Below are 23,511 nucleotides of genomic sequence, written 5' to 3'. Positions count from 1 at the left end.
ATATGTTCTTTATATATTTTGGCTACTAACTCTTTATTGGATATATCGTTTGTGAATATCTTCTCCCATTCCCTAGGTTGTCTTTTAGTTTTGTTTCCTTTGCTGTGCAGAAGCTTTTAATTTTATTTATTTTTATTACTATTTTTTAAAGATTTTATTAATTTTTAGAGAGAGAGAGAGAGAGTGCATGTGTGCGCCTGCATACACTTGTGAGTAGGGTGGGGGAGGGGCAGAGGGAGAGAAGCAGACTCCCTGCTGAGTGGGGAGCCTGACGCGGGACGATCCCGAGATCATGACCTGAGCTGAAATCAAAGAGTCAGATGCTCAACCCACTGAGCCACCCAGTTGCCCCGAAGCTTTTTATTTTGATGAAATCCCAATAGTTTATTTTTGCTTTTGCTTCCCTTGCCTTTGGAGACATGTCTAGTACGAAGTTGCTACAGCCAAGGTCAAAGAGGTTACTTAACTGCCTGTGTTCTCTAGGATATTTATGGTGTCATGCATCACCCTGGGGGTCTTTCATCCATTTTGAGTTTATTTTTGTGTATGGTGTGAGAAACTGGTCGTTTCATTCTTCTGCATGTGGCTGTCCAGTTTTCCCAGCACCGTTTGTTGAAGAGACTGCCTTTCCTGCTTTGTTGAAGATTAGTTGACCATATAGTTTTGGGTCCATTTCTGGGTTTTCTATTCTGTTCTATTGATCTATGTGTCTGTTTTTGTGCCAGTACCGTACTGTTTTGATTATTACACCTTTGTAATATAACTTGAAGTCTGGAATTGTGGTGCCACCAGCTTTGGTTTTCTTTTTCAACATTCCTTTGGCTATTTGGGGTCTTTTGTGATTCCATACAAATTTTAGGATTGTTTGTTCCAGCTCTGTGAAAAATGCCGGTGGTATTTTGATAGGGATTGCATTAAATGTGTAGATTGCTTTGGGTAGTATAGACATTTTATCAGTGTTTGTTCTTCCAATCCATGAGCATGGAATGTTTTTCTATTTGTGTCATCTTCAATTTTTTCATAAGTGTTCTGTAGTTTTCAGAGTACAAATATTTTACCTCTTTGTTTAGGTTTGTTCCTAGGTATCTTATTATTTTTGCATGCAGTTGTAAATGGGATTGATTCCTTAATTTCTCTTTCTGCTGCTTCGTTTTTGGCATGTAGAAATGCAACAGATTTCTGTACGTTGATTTTGTATCTTGCAGCTTTACTGAATTCATGTATCAGTTCTAGCAATTTTTTGGTGGAGTCTTTTGTATTTTTTTTTAAGATTTTATTTATTTATTTGACAGAGAGAGACACAGCGAGAGAGGGAACACAAGCAAGGGAAGTGGGAGAGGGAGAAGCAGGCTTCCCGCGGAGCAGGGAGCCCGATGTGGGGCTTGTTTCCTGGACCCTGGGATCACGACCTGAGCCGAAGGCAGACGCCTAACGACTGAGCCACTCAGGTGCCCCTCTTTTTTTTTTTTTAATTTTTTAAAAAGAGTTTATTTGAGAGAGAGAGAGAGAGAGAGAGAGAGAGAAAATGAGTGGGGGGAGGGGCAGAAGGAGAGGGAGAGGAGAAGCAGACTCCTTGCTGAGCAAGAAGCCTGACACAGCACTCGATCACAGGACCCTGAGATCATGACCTGAGCCTCAGACAGACGCTTAACCGACTGAGCCACCCGGGTGCCCTTGGGTTTTCTATATAGAGTATTATGTCATCTGCAAAAAGTGAAAGTTCTACTTCTTCCTTACTGATTCATATGCCCTTTATCTCTTTTTGTTGTTTGATTGCTGAGGCTGGGACTTCCAGTAGTATGTTTAATAATAACAATGGTGAGAGTGGACATCCTTATCTTGTTCCTGACCATAGGACAGTCTCTGTCTTTTGGTTGGACTGTTCAATCCATCCACATTTTTAAAAAACTTTTATTTATTCTATTTTGAAGAAGATTTTATTTAATTATTTGACAGAGCAAGCACGAGCAGGGGGAGCGGGAGAGAGAGAAGCAGACTCCCCGCTGAGCAGAGAGCCCGATGTGGGGCTTGATCTCAGGACGCTGGGATCATGACCTGAGCCGAAGGCAGATGCTTAACCGACTGAGCCCCCCGGGCGCCCCTCCATCCACATTTAATGTCATTATTGATATAGTTGGATTTACGTCTGTGATTTTCCTTTTGTTTTTCACTTCCTGCCTTTGGTTCCTCTCCTTTACTGCCGCCTTTTGCATTAAGTGCATATTTTCTAGTGTAATGTTTTAATTCCTTTAATGATTTTTCCACTGCATTTTTTGAAGTATCTTCTAGTGGCTGCTCTAGGTCTTATCATAAGCATCTTAACTTATCAGAATTTCCAGTATTATTGGAAGCAAGTCTCTGCTGATTCCACTTGAACTGAGCTTCCTCAAGATTAAGTTCACTCGATTATCAAGGACGCTCACATGTCGCTCTGCCTGCATGGCGCCCGTCTTTGCCCATTCCTCTGCACACTCGCCGAAATTAATGCGTCAAAGCCCTCTTAGGGCTGTCGCACCCAAAAGTATTTGTGAGGCTCTAGCATCTCAGGCTCGGGCTTGGGAAGGCCCCGACTCTGTCATCACCCTGCCCGTGGTTTTGGCCTCTTCTCCCTTGCCCCATCTAAGCTGACTGGTTTGTGGCTCTGATCCTGTCACAGGATTTCAGATCTGGGTCAGCATGTCACGCCCACTCGCAGGCAGGCAGGTCTTTGGTCTTTAAGGCGTGCCTGGTACTCAGCCTAGAGACCGATCTGGGAAGGCCGGTGGTGGTGGTGGTGGGGGAGTTGTGACCTGGTAATTAACCGACCCCTTTTGTGAGAGCCAAGAGGGTGGCCTGCTTGGCTGTGTCAGGATGGCACCAGGCCAGGGAACTAGGGGGTAATGACTCGGGTGGCCTCGGTGTTCTGGATGCATTCAGTCGAAGCTTCAGAACAGCATCACAGTGGTGATCAATCTTTGGGGAGCTCTGATGCGTTCATTTTCTGGCTTGGTATCTTTTTTTTTTTTTTTAATTAATAGCAGCTTTATTAAGTAGAATTCCCACGTCATACATTCACCCTTTTAGAGTGTACAAATTCTGTGGTCGTTAGTATATCTCTGCGGTGATAAACTGATCACCACCGTGTGATTTCAGAACTTTTCCACCACCCGACAAGGAAACCCCGTACCTTTCCAATAGTCCTGCCCATTCCCCTCCTCCGACAGCCCCAACAACCACTCAGCTGTTTCCCAACTGTGGATGAGCCTGTTCTGGACATGTCACCCGCATGGACTCACACCCCATGTGGCCCTCTGTGTCCGGTTCCCTCCCTGAGCGTCGTGGGCTCGGGGTCTGTCCCCAGGGCAGCGTGTGGGCGCGCCTCGCTCCTGTTCGCGGCCGAGGGACGCTCCCGAGTGCAAGTGCACACGCTGTGTGTATCCGCTCACCCACTGATGTGCACTTGGATTGTTTCCACTGTTTGGCCACTATGACTAATGCCTATAATGCACAATATGAACACTCCCGTGGTGGTTTTTGTGTGCACGCTTGTTTTCATTTCTCTTCAGTAGATACCTTGGAGTGGAATTGCTGGTCATAGAGAGACCCCCTGTTTAACACTCGAAGAAACTGCCAAATTGTTTTCCAACGTGGCTGCACCGTTTTTGCGGTCCTACCAGTGGTGTATGAAGGCTCCAGTTTGGCTAGGTATTTTAAATTTGAATTAGGTAGAGAGAGGGTACTGTAATCACTTTGGTGATGGCTTAATCCCAGGACGCTTCGCCTCTTTCCCCTGAGATTGGTTCCCTTGTCTCCATGATGGCCAGTGGGGCTGCTAGAGGGACAGCACCTCTGGGTATCAGGTACAGCTCACGAGGTGGGCTCTACCTTATTTTTATAAAAGTCAGTATGAGTATTATGACTAAAGACAGAAGTCTGTGTGAATTACAGATGTCCCCAGACTCCCCCCCTCCGCCCCCCCGAGAGAACCATCTCTGGCATCTTGGCCAAGGTTCTCCTGGTCATTGACTGCATATGCTTTCATTTTTGTAGGAGTGTGGGTGCTTTTCTCTTTGGGTTATGTGTATTTTTTTCTCTTTAAACAGCACTGCAGTGAACATCCTTGTTGCCCTTTGTTTGAAGTGAGCTTCTGTGAGTGTGGGTGCTTGGCCCACAGTTGCCTTTTATATCTTGAGGCATGTTGCTTGGTTGTCCCAGGGTGGTGGTCAGGGTTGATGCTCCCATGGTGGCTGGAGGCTCCCATCCTACGGGGGACAGCCCTAGCTTCTGTCTGTCTTTGTAACTGTCACCTCCTAATCACCTCTTTTTTTTTTTTTTTTTTTTGAATTACCAGTTCATAGCCATGCCCACCGATTAAACTGGGTGTTTATATTTTCTCTTGACTTATAACAGGATTTCTCGAACTGTTTGATGTCTTGGAACCAGGCCATTCTCTGGGGGGCATCCCAGGCGCTGTGGGGGCTTAGCAGCATCCCTGGCCCCACCCCACGATGTCAGGAGCCCCCCCTCCCCACGTGACAGCCACAGACGTCCCCAGATGTTGTCCATTGTGCCCTGGGGGCCGGATCGCCTCTGGCTGAGAAGCAGTGTTTTAAAACATCCTCTCCTGTATTAGGGCTGTTAGCACCCTTTTGTGTCACACGTTTTTTTCTCAGTTTCTCATTTATCTTTCAGCTTTATTTTTGATGTGTTGGTGCACAGAATGTTTTCAAGTTTATTGCCAAATTTGTCTTTTCCTTTAAAGCTCCTGGTCTTGTGACCTCCTTGGAGAGGTCTCCTCTGCCCCCGCCCCCCCAAGATTATAAAAACATTGGCCTGTGTTTTCCTGCTTGCACTCTTGTGGAGTTCTTACAGACTGCAGTCTAGAAGCTGCGGGCGGGCGGAGGGCTCCGTGTCTTCCCCACGTCTCCCTGCTGGTCTGCGCGGGCTGGTGATCCATGTAGAGCGTGGCTGCCCTGTTGCCAGCTGTGTGGTCTCAGACAAGTCACTCCACCACCCTGGGCCTCAGTTTCCTCATCTGCGAGGTGGGCTGTGATGACAGTGCCTGCCGCCTGGGGTTGGGGCTGATCAGACAGGCCAGGTGTTGAGAGCGGCACCCCCGCGTGGGTTAACCGTGCCCAGAGCGGACTCTGGAGGGAGGGTAGCCTTCCAAGAGGCCAGTAAACCTATGCAGACTCACCGGGGCCACGAGGGACGAGCAGTTCCTCTCTGGCCACGTAAGGTGTATACCTCTGCGCTGTCCAGCCCCGGCCCCACCCAGCGCCTGTGTGCGATTATAGGGCACGTGGGCAGAGACATAGGAAGATCGTTTTGTTACTGATGATGGTTTTAAATGGTGACTTGTGGAACATCTAAGACCTATACATATGAATAAAGAATGGATGGGTGTTTTGAGCATCTGCCCAGCCCCTGGCTTTGCAGGGAGCTTGGTGGGGGACCCCCCCCCCGAGGATGCTGGCATCTGCCCCTCTCTCTGTGTGGCTCTAGCCCCTTGCCCGTGGCTGTGGGCCAGGGGGACAGGTGGCCTTTGCCCACGCTGCTTCCCTGACCCTGTGGAGCCAAGTGAAGGTGGAGGTGGGCTGGCAGACCCAGTGCTTGTCCCTGACACTCCAGAGAAGGTGCTGACAGCCGTGCCCGTGGCCCTCCTGGGCTCCCTGGCCTTTCGTCCAAGCAGTCCTTCCTATTTTTATTTCTCCAATCCAAACGCTTCCTTTTCATTGTTTGTAATTCAAGTTTTTAGAGACATGATTTCAGATTTACAGAGAAGTTGAGAGAATAACACAAAGAATTCCTGGATGCGTTTCACCCCGTTGCTTGAGCGTTTAACGATGTACTCATCTGTTCTATTCCTTTTCTCGCTCTCTCTGCATTTTTCCTGAACTGTTTCAGAGAGATGCCCCTTTCCCTCTAAATACTGCAGTGTTTAGTTCTTCCAGACAAAGGATTCTCTTAGCAAATTACCCAAATCAGGAAATTAATTCACAGAATTCTCAAAAGAGAGTCCAGGATCACACGTTGTATTTGGTTGTCTGGCTGCTTTCATTTCTCTTAATTTGGAACGTTTCCCGAGACTGTGTTTGGAGTTCATGACTTTGACATTTGGGAGAGGACAGTCTGGTGATTCTGCAGGATGTCCCTCAGTGTGGGCTCGTCTGATGGTTTCACACGGTTACATACTTTTGGCAGGAATATCCTGGAAGTGACCTTGTGTCCTTCTTAAGTACATAATACCCGGAAGCCCCTGGTGTCAGTTTGGTCCATTTTTGGTGATATTCACCTCCATCACTTGGTTAAGGAGGTTTCTCTACCCTAAAGTGACTATTGTCCAATTTGTATTGAGTAAGTTTCTGGTGAGGAGGTAGTCTGAGACCATGTGCACACCTTGTTGTTCCTCCAGCATCCAGTGTTGGTTTTAACAGCGCTATTGATTCTGGCCAAAGGGTGATTGTCTGACTCCCATCATTCCTTTTGCATTTTTTTAAAAAATTTTATTTATTTGAGAGAGAGAGAACATGAGCTGGGTGGGGAGGGCAGAGGGAGAAGCAGGCTCCCGACGCGGGACTTGATCCCGGGACTCCAGGATCATGGCCTGAGCCGAAGGCAGATGCTTAACAACTGAGCCACCCAGAAGCCCCTCCTTTTGCATTTGTTAATTGGCTTTCTGCTGTAAGAACCAGCTAGCTGTCTTCTCTTCCCCATTTGTTTGTTTATATCCATGTGGACTCGTGGATTCTTACCTGACTCAGTAGGTTATAATCCATCGCTAGCGTTATGTGTTTGGTTGCTCCAGTGGTCCCAAATTTATCCAGAGGGAGAGCCCCATCATGCTGGCTCCATGTGTCTTTCGACATGTCCTCACCGTTCCCTGGGTGCTTCCTGACTTCCGACGCAGTGAGTGTCCAGGCCTATCGCGTCCTCTTCTGCCCGGTGCTCTGGGGTTGACCACGGCTCCGGGGAGCCTTGGTTCTTCTTGTGCACGATGGCATGGAGAAACCAACATCTGGTGTTCACTGTGCTCATTGCCGCTGGGGTGTCTTTGCTTCTAGGCCCTCTTTATTGGCTAGGGCTGGGAATACACACACATGTGCATATATTTAGCGTTCCTATGTGCATGTGTACATATCACGCACACACACTCAGATGTTTCTGCTTCCGGTCATCCACGTATATGCAGTGGTGCCCATGAGTGTACACCGATGCTTCCAGTCACAGTCTCCCACACAGGCCCCTTGCTGTCCTCCCCCTTGTTCCTAACTCGCTCTCTGTCCGCAAGAACCCGCCTCGTCGCCACGAGTAAAAGAAGCCTGCAGAGTAGAAGTTAATACTTTGTTGTATCTTTATTTCCAGGGCGTATGGCTCCAAAATTGTGTTCCAAAGTGGCCTGGGTTAGTTCTTCGTTCTCTTCTTTACTGTGGTTATATTATTGCCTGAAATATGGTTTGCTCTAGTTGTCTCTGTTCTGTATTTGTTGTAGAATACCCCCCACCCCCTCAGTTCTCACTGGTTTCATTCATTCATTCAGTAGATGGGACATTAGCATGGTTCCAAGTCCAAGTGCACGAAGGCATCCGGGGAAAAGTGCCCGCACTCCTCCTCCCTGCAGGGGATGATCTCACTAGTCCCTGGCTTCTCCTGGCTTATGTTTTCTTATATCTCCACTTTTTTCACATGGAGGGTGGCATCGTGGGGCTCGCTCGTGAACTTTACACTTTTCACTGAAGGACACATCCTGGAAACAACCTCACCTGGCCACGGAGATGTCCTCTTCTGCACGGTGTCTGCTGTGGGGCGCAGTTAATTCAGCCTCTGCTGTGTGTGGGCATTTAGGTTGTTTCCAGTGTCTTGCAGATGTAAACGGTGCTGCAGCGAATGCCCTTGTCTGTTAGGTATTTTTGTATTCGTGGAAGAGTATCTTCAGGGTGGATTTCTACAGTGAGATTGCTGGGTCAAAAGTTAAGTGTAATTGTGTTTTGTCAGCTTCTGCCCAGTTCCGTTCCAGAGGGTGGTATGGGTTTACTCCTGTCGGCCCTGTGGGATGACGGGTCTGGTCCCCATAGCCTCACCAGCAGGATGTGCTGTTCTATTTAAAATTATCGGCCAATCTGAGAGGTATGAGAGGTGGCGGTCTCAGTGTGGTTTTAATTAGCATTTCTGGAATGATGAGTGAGGCTGAACAGTATTTAATACGTCAAGGGCCATTTTTGTACCTTTTCTGTGAACTGCTTGTTCATGCTTTTCACCTTTTTCAATAGGATTTCTCAACCACCACCCCCAACTTTTATTTATTTATTTATTTATTTATTTAATTCAAAAGACTTTATTTATTTCACAGAGAGAGAGAGCAGAAGCAGGGGGAGCAGCAGAGGCAGAGGGAGAAGCAGGCTTCCTGCTGAGCAGGGAGCCTGCTGTGGGGCTTGATCCCAGGACCCTGAGATCATGACCTGAGCTGAAGGCAGATGCTTAACTGACTGAGCCACCCAGGCGCCCACCATCCTCCCAACTTTTAAAACTTTAGCATACATTAGGGAGATGAGCCCTTTGTCGTATGTTTGTAAATACTTGCTTGGAGTTTCCCAGTTTTATTTTGACTCTTTAAAAAAAGATTTATTTATTTTAGAGAGAGGGATTGAAAGAGAGAGAGCACAAGCACAGGGAGGGCCAGAGGGAGAGGGAGAGAGAATTTCAAGCAGACTCCCCACTGAGTGCAGAGCCCGACACCGCCGGGCTCAGTCTCACAACCCTGAGATCATGACCTGAGCCGAAATCAAGAGTCAGACGCTTAACCAACTGAGCCACCCATGTGCCCCTGCAATTTGATTTTTTAATGGTGGTTTGTTTGTTTGCTTGTTTTTAGTTTTTTTGCCCTGAAGAAGTGTGTGTGTTTTAAGATAATTTGGAATAGAGTCAAGTTTATGGATCTTTCTTTTTTTATTGCCTCTGGATTTGGAATGCTAGTTGGAAAGCCTTTTTGTATGCAGAGTTGGAGGGGACTTCACCATGTTTTTTTCCAGTACTCATATGGTCACATGCTTTCCAAGCAGACCCCTCATCCATTTGGAGTTCATTCCTGTTGATGGTGTGAGGTATGGGTCCGACTGTCTTTTCCCAAATTGTTGCCCTGTTGTCCTGGTGCTGTGGTTGAAAACCCTTTATTCAGTGCTGTGAGCTGCCACTCTTGTCTCCCTCCCTCCCCGATCTGTGACCCCCAGCCGCCTGGAGGAGGTCACCATTGAGAAAGACGTGTGCACGCCCCTTCCTTTCCAACATGCAAAGCGTGCGCTGTGTGGCCCGCAGAACTGGGCACCTTGCCTCCAGGCATCTCATGGTTGACAACACCCGGGTGGGAATGTCCCCAGTCCTGGTGCTCCCTCTGAAGTCTTTATTTACCCCGCGCCCCCCCACCCCTCTGCCAGGCGCCAAGGTGTTGGCAGCCTTTCGCGCTCCAGACCCTGCAGAGGAGGGTCCTATAGAGGACTCTGGGTGGATGGGTGGGCTGTGTGTCCCAAACATAAAGGCCGAAGGGTAGCTGGCTGGAAGGAGGTGGGGGTTTTCTAACAAAGAGGTGTTGCCAGATTGCCCTTCAGACACATCCTGCACGGCTGCTGGGAGCATGGTGAAGGCACCTCCCCACCCTCTGTGTCTTCAGATCTGCCTCCTTTACCTGCAGGAGCCACTTCGATGACCAGGCCCCTAATAGCGGACGCTGGTTGAGGGCTTATGGTGTGCCAGGGAGCCCTTTAAGCGCTTCTGTCAGTTGCCTTATTTAGCTCCCCACGATCGCATGAGTAGGGCATTAACATGGTGACCCCACTTTACAGATGTGGAAACTGAAGCCCAGAAGCTGGGAACTTGGCCCGGGTTACAAGGCTGGAGCTGGGCCCAAGCCTCTGGAGCCTGGGCCTGTCACCCCGACCCCACCACACTCTCCAGGGAGAAAGACAGAGAACGTAGAAGGACATGCTGTGAAAAGTGTAATCCTCACAACGATAAGGCTCTGCCGCCTCGGTAACAAGCCCCAACTGCCCTGTCATCACTTTCTCTGGAGTTTTGGTCTCTCTCTCTCTCTCTCTCTCTCTCTCTCTCTCTCTTTTTTTTCTTCCTTGCTCTGTCGCTGTGATGTTGAGCATCTTCTCACGTGCTTGTTGGATGTTTATCTTCTTTGGAGAAACGTCCATTCAGATCTTTCATCTATTTGCCAATTAGGTTGTCTTTCTGTTGTTGATCCTTAAGAGTTCTTTATATATCCTGGATACAAGTCCCTGATGTGATATAAGATCTGCAGATATCTTCACCCATTCCGTGGGTTGTCTTCCCTTTCTTAATTATGTCCTTTGAAGCGCAAAGTCTAATTTATCTGTTTTTCTCTTTTGTTGCTTGTGCTGTTGGTGTGGCATCTCCAAACCATTGCCTAACCCACAGTCACAAGGATCTAATTCATGTGTTTTCTTCTCTGAGAGTTTTATGGTTTTCGCTCCTAGGTTTAGATATGTGATCTTTTTGAGTTAAGTTTGCATGTGGTGTGAGGTAGGGGGTCCAGCTTCATTCTTTTTCACGTGGGTATCCAGTTGTTGAAAAAAACCGTTCTTTCCCCGTTGAATGGTCTTGGCAGCCTCCTTGAAAAATCACTTGGCTTTGCAAGTGTGGGTTTATTTCTGGACTGTCAACTCTCTTGGACTAATTTCTGTGTCCAGCTTTATGCCGCTAGCACACTGTCTTGTTTACTGTGGTTTTGTCACCCTGAGTTATATCTGGTCTTGGGGGTGGGAGTTAAGGAAAATGATGTGGTTCTTACATTTCCGTGTAATGAAACCAGACCCTTCTTAGTTGGGATCAAGACAGCCTGGATGGGGCGCCTGGGTGGCTCAGTTGGTTAAGCGACTGCCTTCGGCTTGGGTCATGATCCTGGAGTCCCGGGATCGAGTCCCACATCGGGCTCCCTGCTCAGCGGGGAGTCTGCTTCTCCCTCTGACCCTCCCTCCTCTCATGCTCTCTCTCTCTCTCTCATTCTCTCTCTCAAATAAATAAATAAAAAATAAAATCTTTAAAAAAAAAAAAAAAAGACAGCCTGAATGCCCTCCACTTCCCTAGCTGAGCCCTCATGACTTCTACAGTGGGATTTCAGCATCCATGAGGATATGGGGGATTTGGTGAGATACTTGTAAATAAGAGGCTCTTTCGCCACTATGCAAAGATTGATGAAACATGTCGCTTTTTCGTCTCTTTCAAACAGGAAGGATCTGAAATATGTGTTCGGCAGGTTGGGTCTTTATCAGGTCCTGAAACTAGATGGTAGTGTGGTGTCAGCTTGCTTTTTCTTTTCTTATCAGTTTGGATCTTTTTACAGCCACTCTCCTCTTCCAGCTAAAACCTGCTGTGCAGTGAGCTTCAGAGGACAGAGGTAAAGGTTGGCTTTTTTTTTTTTTTGAGTTTTTATTTTGAAATAATTTTAGACTTACTGAAATGTTACAAAGACAGTACAGAGAGTTCTTGGGTACTTTTCAGCTACCTCCCTAATGTTAGCATCTAATATAGCTGGAGAGGAATGACCCAAAGTAAGCAAGGAGCATGGAGGAATAGTATTTAGCCTTTCTTCAGATTCCCCTACTTGTCACATGCATGTCCCATTTCTGCCCCAGAGCCCCGTCCGGGACCCTGTAATGCATTTAGCTGTCAAATCTCCTCCGGCTCCTCTGGGCTGGGACTGTTTCTCCTTCTTTGCTGATCTATTGTGACCTCGACACTTTTGGAGAGCACTGGTCAGGGATTTTGTGGAATGTCCCTCCACTTGGCTTTGTCCGGTGTTTTCTTGGGATTAGATGAAGGTTTTGCAGTTTGGGGCAGGCTGCCTTCTCCGTGCAGGATGTTGGTGTGTCTCTTTGCGGGTGATGTCAACCTGGATCCCATGCCAGGAGTCTCCACTGGAAAGTTACTAATTTTCCCTTTGGGGACTGTGCAAATACCTTGTTTCCTCTCAAACTGTTGCCTGTCTGTGGATTCTCCCTGCCATAGTTGTTACTGTGATATTCACATGGTGACTTTGTATCACCCTCGCTGCTTCTCCATGTTCGAATTAGAATTCCTTTGTAGAAAAGGGCAGTCCCTTCTCCCTCGTTTATGGTACGTTTTTAATTTTGCATCAGCAAAGACTTATGCGATTTATTTTATCCTGTGGGTTATAGTCCAGTACAATCACTATTCTGTTGCCCGAATTGTCCTTGCTTTGGTCATTGGGCATGCCTTCTTTGGGGTCCTGTGTCCTTCCTTCATGACCGCATCCCCTGGGGACAGTTGCCTTCCTTCCTGCTCCCATGCAATGCTCAGGCTCACCTGGTATATTCCCTTCCCCAACCCTGGAGTAGACCACTTCTCCAAGGAGGAGTGGGGACCAAGGAGTTCCTTACCTTGGAGAACGATATTTTAACCATGATCTGGGTGCTGGTGTGCTCCGTGCTAGGGGGCGTTGTGGCTTCTCTCAGTAGACAGAGCTTAGAAATGTGAATCCTAACCCATGCCTGCATGCCTGTCTGTTTATTTTTGTGTCCATCTATCTGTATATGTATGTTTTTCAAAAACCCATGAGTTGGTTCATACTGATCTGATGGTAAGAGTCGTCAGGTCAGTGGTCCTTCTGAGACTTGGGATGCTTCTCTGCCCTGTGAGGGGCATGTACAGCCCTTGCAGGCTTGGGTGGACAGCAGGGGATGCCAGACCCCGTTTGAGGGCCCCTTGGGGTTCGTGGCCATGGAAGAGCAGGCCCAGTTGGACAGTTAACCCTTGTGGGTCAGGTGGCTGAGGGAGTGGGTGAGGACTCCTTTCCTGTCTGGCCTAGAGGCTGCCTGCTCAGCTCTCTGCCTCTCAAAACTCCAGGCCTAGCTCCAGGGCAAGAGTGGGCAGTGTGTTCTGGTATGGGCCAGCCCTCCGAACCCACCCTGAGGGTCTGCCCTGGGCAGCTGAGAGCTGATAGGACCAGGGGACTCGGGTACCTCAGCAAGGGTGGGGAGGCCAAGCCCATGGGGTCCCCGGAGATGCCACCAGCTGGTGGCAGTTCCCAACGCCTCGGCCTTTAGGTATAGCTGGCTCTTTCCCTGTTTCCTGCTCCTGCTGCTTCCTGGCCCCACCTGCCTGCCTTTTGCAGAGGCCACTTTGTACACTGCTTCGGCGTCTGCCTGCTCACGGTGGGCACATTGGAATAACGGTATCTTCTAACGGCCAGATTGTGCCTTTTTAAGAGAGAAGATGGTCAGACTGTGCCTTTTAGGGGCATCGATGTCTGATGTCTCAGGTCGCCACTGGAGGCTCTTACCTTGCTGCAACCGGACTCCCCGCCCGAGTTCTATTCTTAGCGCCCCAGATTTCCCGGGACCCACAGTGAGGTCAGCGGCTGGGCTGGGCCAGCCTGGGCAGTGGGAGGCATCAAACCCAGCCTGCCTGGGCCTTTTTGTTTTCTTTTTAAATGTTACTGAGACTTTATTTTTTAAAAAACCATTTTGGGATTTGTAGAGAAATTGAGAGTGTTCCCCCCCCCCCCCACGCACACACACTGATTCCCCACTGGGCTCTTCTGTCGGGCTGGGACCCTGTTGCAGTTAACGGACCAATGTTGATAAATTCTCAGTAAGCAAAGTCCACAGTTTATTCCGATTTCCTCAGTTTCCCCCAGTGTCCCTTTTCTGGCCCAGGCTCCCATGTGACACGGAGTCGTCACGTCTCCTTGGGCTCCTCCGGGCTGGGACAGTTTCTCAGACTTCCCTGGTGTTTGATGCCCCTTGACAGTGGCGTGGAGGACGGGGAAGGGGTTTTGTAGGAAGCCCCTTCCTTGGATTTGTCTGGGGTTTTTCTCATGGTGAGACCGGGGGAATGGGTTTTGGGAGGAAGACCCCCAAGTCAAGTGCCCTTCTCCTGACGTCACTGCAGATGTTGGCCTCAGTCCCCTGGCTGAGGTGGGCAGTCAGGTGTCTCCACTGCAAAGTCACTCTTCCCAGTTTCCATGCTGTTCTATTTGGGAGGAAGTCACCGTGCCCGGCCCACACTTCACGGCCCTCTGATCCCTCAGCCCCGGACTGCCTTGTGCCCAGTGGGCCTGTGGCCGTGTCTCAGACTGGGCCCTGGCATCCCAGAGCCCCCCAGGGTGGCTGCTGGCCAGCCGTGGAGGGCCTGCATCCCCTGAAGGAGCCGTGGAGGTAGGTGAGCTGTGCCGTGGCCTGGGAATTGGGGCCTGATCCCAGCCCCAGAGCTTCCAGTCTCCCAGCGGGGGTGTCAGTGCTCTTGGCCCCCAGAGTGCGAGGGCAGAAGGACCCATGGCATTGGTGGCCCGGCAGCCACGGGTAGCAGCAGACGGAGGTCTGTCCAGCTGAGAACCACAGGCCCTAGTGGTCTTGTGTTTCAGACCACGTGCTGGTGGGCGTGGCCCGCACAGGGGGACAGTTCCCAGTGATGAGGGAGACACGTGATCCCATCAACACAGGAGTGAAAGGTGGAGGCCGGCAGTCCTCAGCCTGGAGCCTGCACCATCCGTGGAGGTGGAAAGATCCCTCAGCTCCCCTGAAATCTGGGAAACACTTCCACCTCGAAGCTGCTGTGTTAGTCTCTCTGTGCTGTTGTAACAACAAACCGTGGACTTACTGACAAAACAGTGCATACCGATGATCTCGGATCTGGAGGCCAGAAGCCCCACCTGGGTCTTACTGGGCTACCGTCAGGGTGTGGGCAGGGCAGGATCCGTTCTTCGTTCCTTACCTTTCCGACTCCTGGAGGCGCCACATTCCCCGCCTAACGGCCCCTTGCCCCGTGTGCACGGTGTGGGTGTGTCCGTGGGACCTCTGCTGCTGTTGTCACGTCTCTTTCGCTGACCCTCCTGCTGCACTCTTGGGAGGACACTGGGCCCACCAGATAATCCGGGATCCTCTTCCCATCCCAGGGCCCTTAACGTAATCCGCACCACCCCCCCACCCCCCAGCAGAGTCCCTTTTGCTGTGGAAGGGGGTGTGGCCACAGATCACAGGGATTAGGACCTGGACATCTTGGGGGCTGTGGTTCTGCCAGCCACAGCTCCCTGGAGGGGTTCCAGAGTCATTGGATTCTCAGGCTCGAGCCTTGCCAACAGCAGGGGCTGGTGGGGCTGTGCAGCGGGGAAGGCTTCAGCCGCGCAGGTGGGGGAGGCCGAGGACCCCCCAGGGAGGGCCTTCGGGAGAGCCGCCAGCAGTTGACCTCGCCCGGATGTGTGCAGCCCGAGGTCCAGCAATCCCACAGCTCACTGGTGTCGTTCAACCCTGGGCCTGACCTGTTAAAAGACAGTGAGATCTGTTTAATGGGGTCATGCCCAGGAATTTTAAAAACCAGAGAAAAATAAGAGACAATTCCAGCCTACATTGCACACCGTGGGCCTGTTGCCCAACACCGAGGGGTGTTGGTGAAGCTTGTGTTATGTGGAGAAAGTGTGCGGAACTGCATTTAACAAAGCCACTGCCCCCTGGGGCGAGCTGCCCTGCCCAGGGGCACAGGCCGTAGGGGACACTGGCGTCTTGGATGGCAGGCATATGAAGGCACAGAGGTGGGGGTGGGGATGCGGATCCAGGAGACCTTGTGCTAGCAGGAGCTGAGGTGTCTGGAGAGGTGGGGGCAGGGAGGGTGGGAGAGTCAAGGTAGTGGCCATGGCCTGGATCATCAAAGGTCCTGGGGCTACACCTAGAGTCGGGAGTCTTGTCCTGTGTCCATTCAACAAGTATTGGGGGTCTCTGTGCCCAACTGTAAAGTCAGTGGTTGGGACCCTGCCCTCCGTGGGATTTTGGTTCTGTACAGCCCCTGCCATGCTGTCTCCCTGTGCCCTCTGCTTGCTGGGGGCGTGGGCGGTGGCCACTGGGCCATGGTGTTGTCCCTGGGACTTTCCTCCTTTCTGGCTGTGGGGGTTTGGAGGAGGCAGGACTTCTCATAAACCTCTCAGTAGCTGCCTGAACCTTAAGGTTTCCAGAAGCTTCTTTGGCTTAATTTGATTGTTTCATGGAGCCTCTCACTTCCTCTGCTACTGATTTTTAGGAGCTGAGCTTAAAATGGGTAGTCACGGGAGGACTTTAATGGGGAAAGTGCTTATAGCTGTGGATTTTAGTGTTCTTGCAAATTGGCAAGGAATCGGAAATGTCTGAATGAAGGCGAGTGTCCTTGGGCTACGTGCAGCTGTTCGGAACAGAATCTGGACTTAAGGTTTAAGCGTGCAGTCAATTTAGTTAATCACGTGTTTATTTTGTGCATTTTAGGAACCATCACCATTGCTGGGACCTCATAGAAACCCCTGCCAGTTACTGGGGCACCTCTCGTCACGGCCGTGGCTACAACCGGGTGTTCGAAGTAAGTGCTCGGACCCCTGGGCCCAGGTGGCCGCAGGAGAGCAAGGCGCTGCCTCAGGGCACAGCCCCCCCCAGGCCTGCACGCACCCTGGTGGGAGAAGGTGGCTCCTGTTTGGTCCTGAGTTTAGGGGTGTCCAGGGTCCAGGCCGAGGACCCTAGAACCCCCTCTGGGGTTTGTTCTGCGGGCTGTTTCTTCTCTGGTGCACGCGCTCACGTTTGTGCCCTGGTCCTTCAGCGTCTGATGCCTGGGCCACGCTTGGCGTTGTGCATTTTGGGGGGTGCTGCGATTGCCTGGCTTGAGCTGCCCTGTGTCGCGTGGATCAGGTGGGACAGCACTTCTGGGCTCAACGAGGGCCATATTCACCCCATCCCATGTCCTACAGGAAATGGTGACCGGTCACAGTGGAGTGGTGGCAGGGATCTTTAAGAATGGAAAATTATTTTTAACATACCTTTCAAAGAAACCTGTTGCCCAGCTGTTCTGGGTTTTATGGCTGTCCACTTACTGTACTTTTTTTTTTTTTTTTTTTAAGATTTTATTTATTTGTCAGAGAGAGAGAGCGGGCGCGCACACACACAAGCAGGGGGCAATTGCAGGCAGAGGGAGAAGCTGGGGACCCGATGAGGGACCCAGTCCCAGGACCCTGGGATCATGACCTGAGCCGAAGGCAGACGCTTAACCGACTGAGCCGCCCAGGCGCCCCTGTACTTTTCTAATAAAGGGGGGGACAGAGGATTTTAAAGAGGTGGCCTCTGATGGTGGTCCAAGGCTCTGGCTCATAAGAAGAGAGGGCACAACCTAATCACCTCCTGGCTCACATCCACGGAGCGGGGGCTGGGGGGGGACAGTGACCTGTGTGAAGGGTTGGTCAGTGTGGGATGAACAGTGCTGTGTGCTCCCTGGCCATTTCACGTTGACTGCTCCTGGTGGCCTGAGAATCGTGTTCAGTGTTGAGCTCCAAGGCCACAAGGCTAACTGGGCCAAGCGTGGGCTGGATTGTGGCCTTCTCTGTTCCGCCATGATTTAGGAACTCAGGGAGATGGACAGTGGAACTCAGGTGCCCCTTCAGGAGGGGTGAAATAATGGTTTTGACTCTCGAAGGGTAGACTTCGGGCATCTAGTTCTGGGGTCAGCAGACTGGTCTGCAGACCAGTCCGGCCCACTGCCTGTTTTTGTAAGTAAAATTTTATTAGCACACAGCTAATAAAATTGACATGTCATCTCTGTCAGCTTCCTCCTCACAGTGGTAGAATCTAATGAGCAGTTGTGACAGAGACTATGTGACCTGCCAAGGCGAGAGTATTTACTGTGTGGTCCTGCACAGAAAAGGTGCACCGCCCTTGACCTAGGTTGGTTTGTTGCTTGCTGGGGCTGGATGGTTCGGAAATGGGTCTGTTCTGACTGTGTCTCTTAAGACATTGATTGCCTTTACCCTTAAAGCTTGTGCTTTGTTGTCAGGCAACCAGATCACTAAAACTTGACTGTTCTCTTTGTACCCAGATCAGTGTGACATGTTGTGTGTGTGCAGCTTGCCCCCATGCGGCTCGATTAACCTTTAGCGGTCCCTCGCTGCAGTCATCCTGACCTGTCCCCTCCCTCGATGGGTCCATTTTACAGTTAAAGAAACTGAGCACCACAGCTGGAAGGTGTGGGAAGGTTCTTTGGCAGAGGGCAGAGATGTGAATGAAACTACTGGCTCCTTCTCCAGAAGGCCTGCGGCGTTCAAGGAGATCAGAGTCCTTGAGACAAACCAGACCGGTTCACTGTGGCCTGGCAGGTCTCCAGTAGGCTGCTGCAGACTTTGTAAAAAAAATTCGTTTTTATGCAGACAGAATTCATATGCCGTAATAGTCACCCTTTAAAGTGTACAATTCGTGATTTTTAGTATGTTTGCACAGATAGGCAACCGTCACCGCCACCTCATTCCAGAGTATTTTATCGCCCCGAGAAGAGACCCATCTTGTAATGTAACGTACATTAAGTAGTCACTCCCCGGCCCCCGCGGGCCCCCTTCCCATCCATGGATGAGCCTGTTCTGGACGTGTCACACGCTGGACTCACACCCCGTGTGGCCTTCTGTGTCTGGTTCCCTTCCTGAGCGTCGTGGGCTCGGGGTCTGTCCCCGGGGCAGCGCGTGGAGGGACGCACTGTGTGTAGCCGTCCGTCCGTCAGTGGACTCTTAGGTTCTTTCCACTTTTGGGGTATTACGAACGATGCTGCCGTGAACATTTGCATACAAGTTTCTGTGTGGACGTATGTTTTGCTTTTCTTGGGGGGATGCCTTGCGTGGAACTGCTGGGTCATGGGGTCCCTCTATGCTTCACCTTCTGGGTTACTGCCACCCTGCTTCCACAGCAGCTGTCTCATGTCCCGTTCCCCCAGCCGTGGGCGAGGGCCCCGGACAGCCCCCACCGTGCCCAGGCCCGCCAGCGCCGACGTGAAGTTGCGGGGCGAGGTTGTCTGTGGGGGTCTCATGTCCAGATACAGCTTCTGTTGACACGGCCCCCACATCTGGCTGCCCCCTGCGGATCTAACACTGCGGCCTGAGGAGGGCGGTTCTTCCCGTTCCGTGGCCCGGGGCACCGTCCACGTCTGTTTAGACTGCGGGGAGAGCAGGGGTTGCAGACCCCTGTTTATAGCTCCGTCCCGTTTTCGATTTTCTAGAAAGTGCTAATGTCTAAGTGAGCGTGGGCAGATGGGCTTGTCTCCCCGAGATGTGCCACGCAGCAGCAGTCTCCAGGTTGGAGGGATGTGATGACTGTTCCTTCTTTCTTTGCATGATGGATTTTTCACATGGCACTTGCTGCAGACTGAACAGTGCTCCCCGAGGGTGCCTGCACCCCACTCCCGGGAGCCTATGACTACATTCCCTCGCCTGGTAAAAGGGTCTTGGCATCTGGGATTTTGTGAAGGCCCCTGAGATGGGAGATGTTACTGGATCGTCTGGGGCCCCAGTGTCAACACAAGGGTCGTTACGAGAGCGAGGCAGAGGGTCGGAGTCTGAGAGATGGGCAGACCCTGTGCTGAGGGCCGTGAGGATGGAGGAGGGGCTGCGGGCCAGGGATGCGGCCCCTCTGGAAGCGGGAAAAGGGAGGGAAGCTCCAGAAAGAACTCAGCCCACGTGCAATCCAGGACAGACTTCTGGCCTCCAAAAGGATAAGATAATAAAGTTACGATGTTTTACGCCATTAGGTTTGTGGTGCTTTGTTTTACCGCCACCATAGAAACGAATGCACAGCGTTATGGGTGGTTCTTCCTTTGGGCCTTTTGGACTTTGTATGTCTCTCCGATAAACGTTAGGCTAGTTCTCGGTCTGCTGCTCGTGGTTTCCCACCTCTTCAGTGCACGAGAACCTGGTCCAGCCACACCGCCTTCCTCACGGCTCTTGACCTTGCACTTTGTACTTGGCCCTGGCCTCCTACCTTCCTGTCCCTGGGAGACGCTCTGCCTGCTGTGTCCCCTTCTGTCTCTGTGACCATTTTAGGCAGGCCAGTACGGGGGGAGCAAGTCTGGCACCCTCTCTGGGCTGCGCCCGGTGCTTCTGCCCGCTGCCTGCCCTCATGAGCTCTCCTTCTGGGCCCCTGCTCCCACTGGCCCGTTTCTCCTGCTGCTCGGAGGGCCACACAGAAAGCTCCCCCAGCTGTAGTGGCACGTTCTGTGACCCCGGGGTCGGCAGGTGGTTGCCCCCCTGCCGGGTGGGCTCCACGAGGTCAGGGATGGTGTAGAGAACCTGGGGCATAGTTGGAGGAGGACATGGAGGACGTTGTACTGTCTTCCTTGCTGCGCAGGGACCGCACGCAGAGCTGCTCGCGGGACACGGCCCATGCAGGGGGCGGGGCGATGGGGGTTTGAGGGGGCCCTTGTGTCACCTCTGTAGGAGGTTCTGTCTTGATCCCTGGCGAAGGTGTACAGGCTTCTCCAGGGCCCTGCTCCTGCTCGGGGGCCCCTCTGCCGCCAACCCCTACTGGGAGCTGGGCTTTGCTGGCAGAAGCCATACGGAGGGGGGAGCAGGGAGCTCATGGCTGGGCTGGGAGGTGTGAGCTTCATCCGATGGCCAGACCGCCTGGCACGGGGACTGGTGGGGGCAGGTATAGGTGAGGGGCCGGGATAGAGAGCTAGGGGAGAGATGCTCCCTTGGGGCAGGGGATGGGCCTCACCGAGAAGGACTGGGGTCCCCAGGGAACTTTGAGACCTTGTGTCATGGAGCCCCTAATACTTTTCAAGTCAAGTGCAGTTAAATGTTTCTCAAGGTTATGCTTCTCTCAGGGTTAACCTTCCTTGTAAGGTTCCATTTGCTCAGAGGACGTACTTTCCAGCATACTGAATGTCAGAACCTCAAAGATGCAGGTCCCGCTCGTTCAGTTTCTGGAAGATGTCTGCCATTGGGCCTCATAAGCCCTTGGGGTCAGTCTCTGAGCCCATCAGTCAGAAAACCAGGCTGACTCCCGGGCAGGGGCCGTCCTCTTATCTCTGATTCTGGTTCCCATAGAGACGGACAGAGTGTGCACTGGCTGAGGGGCTGTCCCCTGGCGGTGGGAGGCCCATCCCTCAGGCATTTCTCACCCACTCTCTGGGGCGGCCCTTGTGACTCAGTGCACCCCCACTGTCAGGATCTAGGGGGGCCTCTGCCCCAGGGTTGGAGTCTAGATACAGGGAGAGCCTTCTGCTCCTGAGGAGGTGGCAGCTGTGGGGGGGGGGGGGGGGGTGGGGGGGGCGGCCCCCCCCCCCGGCCGGGGGGGGCCCCTGGGGTTGGGGGGCTCCCCAGGGTGGCCAGAGTGTCCCGTCCCCAGCTCATGAGTCCCTGCATTTGAAGATTATCCTGGGTCAGGTGCCAGTGTAGTTCAGCAGCCCAGGAGGGCTTCCCTGGGTCCAGGTGACTGTGACCCAGAGAACGGCCGAGACTCCAGCAGGTAGCCCCAGTCAGCCCGGCCCAGAGTCTTCTGCTCTTGGGACACATCCCTGGGCTGACAATGCTCTTGTTCCTCTTCGGGGTGTGGGGCGGAGCTGCCTGGGACAGCCGGGGGCACTGCCTCCGCGCGCTGTGATCGTTGGTCCCAGGTGATGGGCTGTAGGGCGCTGGGAGGGCATTCAGGTCAGGAAACAAATGACCTTAAAAAATGAAGAGCTTTATTGAGAAGTAATTCACGTGTTTGCAGTCTACCCCTTTGGAGTGTGTACTTGCTGTTGTTGGCACGTACGGATACCTGCTCTTAGCCTCAAAATGAGGAGCAGAGATAGGGATGCTTTCTTCTCCTGTTCGAGGTTTTGCGGGTTGGGTCAGGAGAGTCGTAGCCGGGGAACCCACCAAGAGGCCACCCTTCCTGTTAAAGGGTACACCCGGGGGACACCCCAGCTGGCTCTGGCTTCAGGATGCTGGCCAGTCCCTGCACAGGTGGTGGGGCCTGGCCCAGGCCCGTGCCTCCTGCGTGCTGAGCGTGTGGCTGGAAGTTGAGCAATACTCGGATTGAACGGACGGGGAGATGAGGACGCCACGGTCCCCGTCGTGTGAGGGGGCCAGGGCTCCCACGGCCCAGGGAGTCTCATGGGGCCGGCACGGCAATCCCGAAGAGCTTTTCAGAAACACGTTCACCTGAACTCGCGCGAGCTTCCCTGGCCGCTGTAACCAACGGCCGTGAACCTGGTGACTTTATTCTCTTCCACTTCTGGGAGGCCGTGAGTGTGAGTGATTCCTGCAGGCTAAAATCAAGGCACTGGCAGGGCGGCCCCTCCTGCGGATTTCACTGTTTTTCGTGATTTCTTTCAGCTTCAGAGGACTGCCTGCTCTCCCCGGCTTGGGGCCCCTTCCTCAGATCCATCCAGCCTCTGCGCCCGCATCGCATCTCTCGTCTCTCCCTCTTGTGAGGTTCTGGGATCATCCCCATCTCAGGGGCCTTAATTCACCTCACCTGCAAGGGCCCTTTTGCAGCGGAAGGGGGCATAGTCATAGGTCCCTGGGATTAGGATGTGGATATCGGGGGGTGCATCCTACCGCTCACCACAGCCTTGTCCAAACTAACCTCTCCCACCCGCCACACCCTCTGTCTCCCTCTTCCCCGCACTTGGCTCCTCCTTCCTCACCCTTGGCAAGTTTCGTCGCCTCTGTCCTCGAAGTGCATCCAGTCCCTTCCTCCTCACTACTGTTGTCCCTCGCTCTGCCCTTGTCTGCCAGCTTCCATGCTGGCGCTGCGCAGCCAGGCCCGACGGCAGAGCCTGCAGGGCCCAGGGCAAAGCGAAACCCCTGTGTCCTTCATTGTAAAATGGAGGAAATTCAGGAGGGCGACCGCCAGGCGTTAAACCTGGGCCGGGGCGACTGCCGGGGTCTTGCCCCCACGAGTCTGGCCCTACCCGTGGTCTGTTTCCCACGGCCAGAGGGGGCTTCCTCAAGATGTGAATGGGATCTGTGTCCTTGCTCTAGACCACCATTGGCTTCCCGGTCAACCCACCGGTCAGTTTCAGAACATTTGCATCACCCCATAAAGAAACCCCAGACCTCAGCCTTCTGTGTCCGGTTCCCTCCCTGAGCGTCGTGGGCTTGGGTCCGTCCCCGGGGCAGCGCGTGTGGGCGCCTCGCTCCTGTTCGCGGCCGAGGGCCGTGCCCGTGGGTGGGGGACGCGCCGTGTGCATCTGTTGGTCCGTTGATGGACACTTGGGTTGTTTCTACCTTTTGGCCATTGTGGACAGTGCTGCTGTGAACATGGATGCACACGTTTTTGTGTGGACACACGTTTTCACTTCTCTTGGGCCTGTTTCTACCGGTAGAATTGCTGGGTCGTGTGGTAATTCTAGGTGTAACTTTCTGCGGAGCCGCCACACTGTTTTCCTCAGTGGCTGCCTCATTTTCCAAACCCCCCAGCCGTGTGTCAGGGTTCCCATTTCTCCACATCTCCCCAGCGCTAGTTGTTGTCCGGTTTTGGGTTTGTTTTTTTTTAAGATTTTATTTATTTATTTGACAGAGAGAGAGAGAGATTACAAGTAGGCAGGCAGGCAGAGGGAGAGGGAGAAGCAGGCTCCCCGCTAAGCAGGGAGACCGATGTGGGGCTCGATCCCAGGATCCTGGGATCATGACCTGAGCCGAAGGCAGCCGCTTAACCGACTGAGCCACCCAGGAGCCCCTGTTTTTATTATTTTTTTATTACAATCATCCTGGTGGGGGCGAAGCATCTCTTGTGGTTT

The 23,511-nt window shown here is 52.2% G+C and overlaps 1 protein-coding gene across 3 annotated transcripts in view; it reads left to right on the top strand.

Moving 5' to 3' along the window:
- The window catches only part of KDM4B (lysine demethylase 4B), a 132,845-nt gene that overhangs the window by 18,867 nt on the left and 90,467 nt on the right, over positions 1 to 23,511 (top strand). For all 3 annotated transcript variants that reach the window (XM_073887231.1, XM_025861517.2, XM_073887230.1), the window contains exon 2: positions 16,248 to 16,338. The gene's annotated coding sequence lies outside the window, so the exon portion shown is untranslated. The remainder of the gene's footprint in view (positions 1 to 16,247; positions 16,339 to 23,511) is intronic.

This window comes from Callorhinus ursinus, unplaced genomic scaffold (assembly GCF_003265705.2).
Source record: "Callorhinus ursinus isolate GAN/ISIS: 27379988/994484 unplaced genomic scaffold, GSC_fseal_2.0 scaffold77, whole genome shotgun sequence".
Lineage (NCBI taxonomy): Eukaryota > Metazoa > Chordata > Mammalia > Carnivora > Otariidae > Callorhinus > Callorhinus ursinus.
The sequence above is the reverse complement of the archived record's forward strand: the minus strand, read 5'-3'. Positions and strand labels throughout refer to the sequence as shown.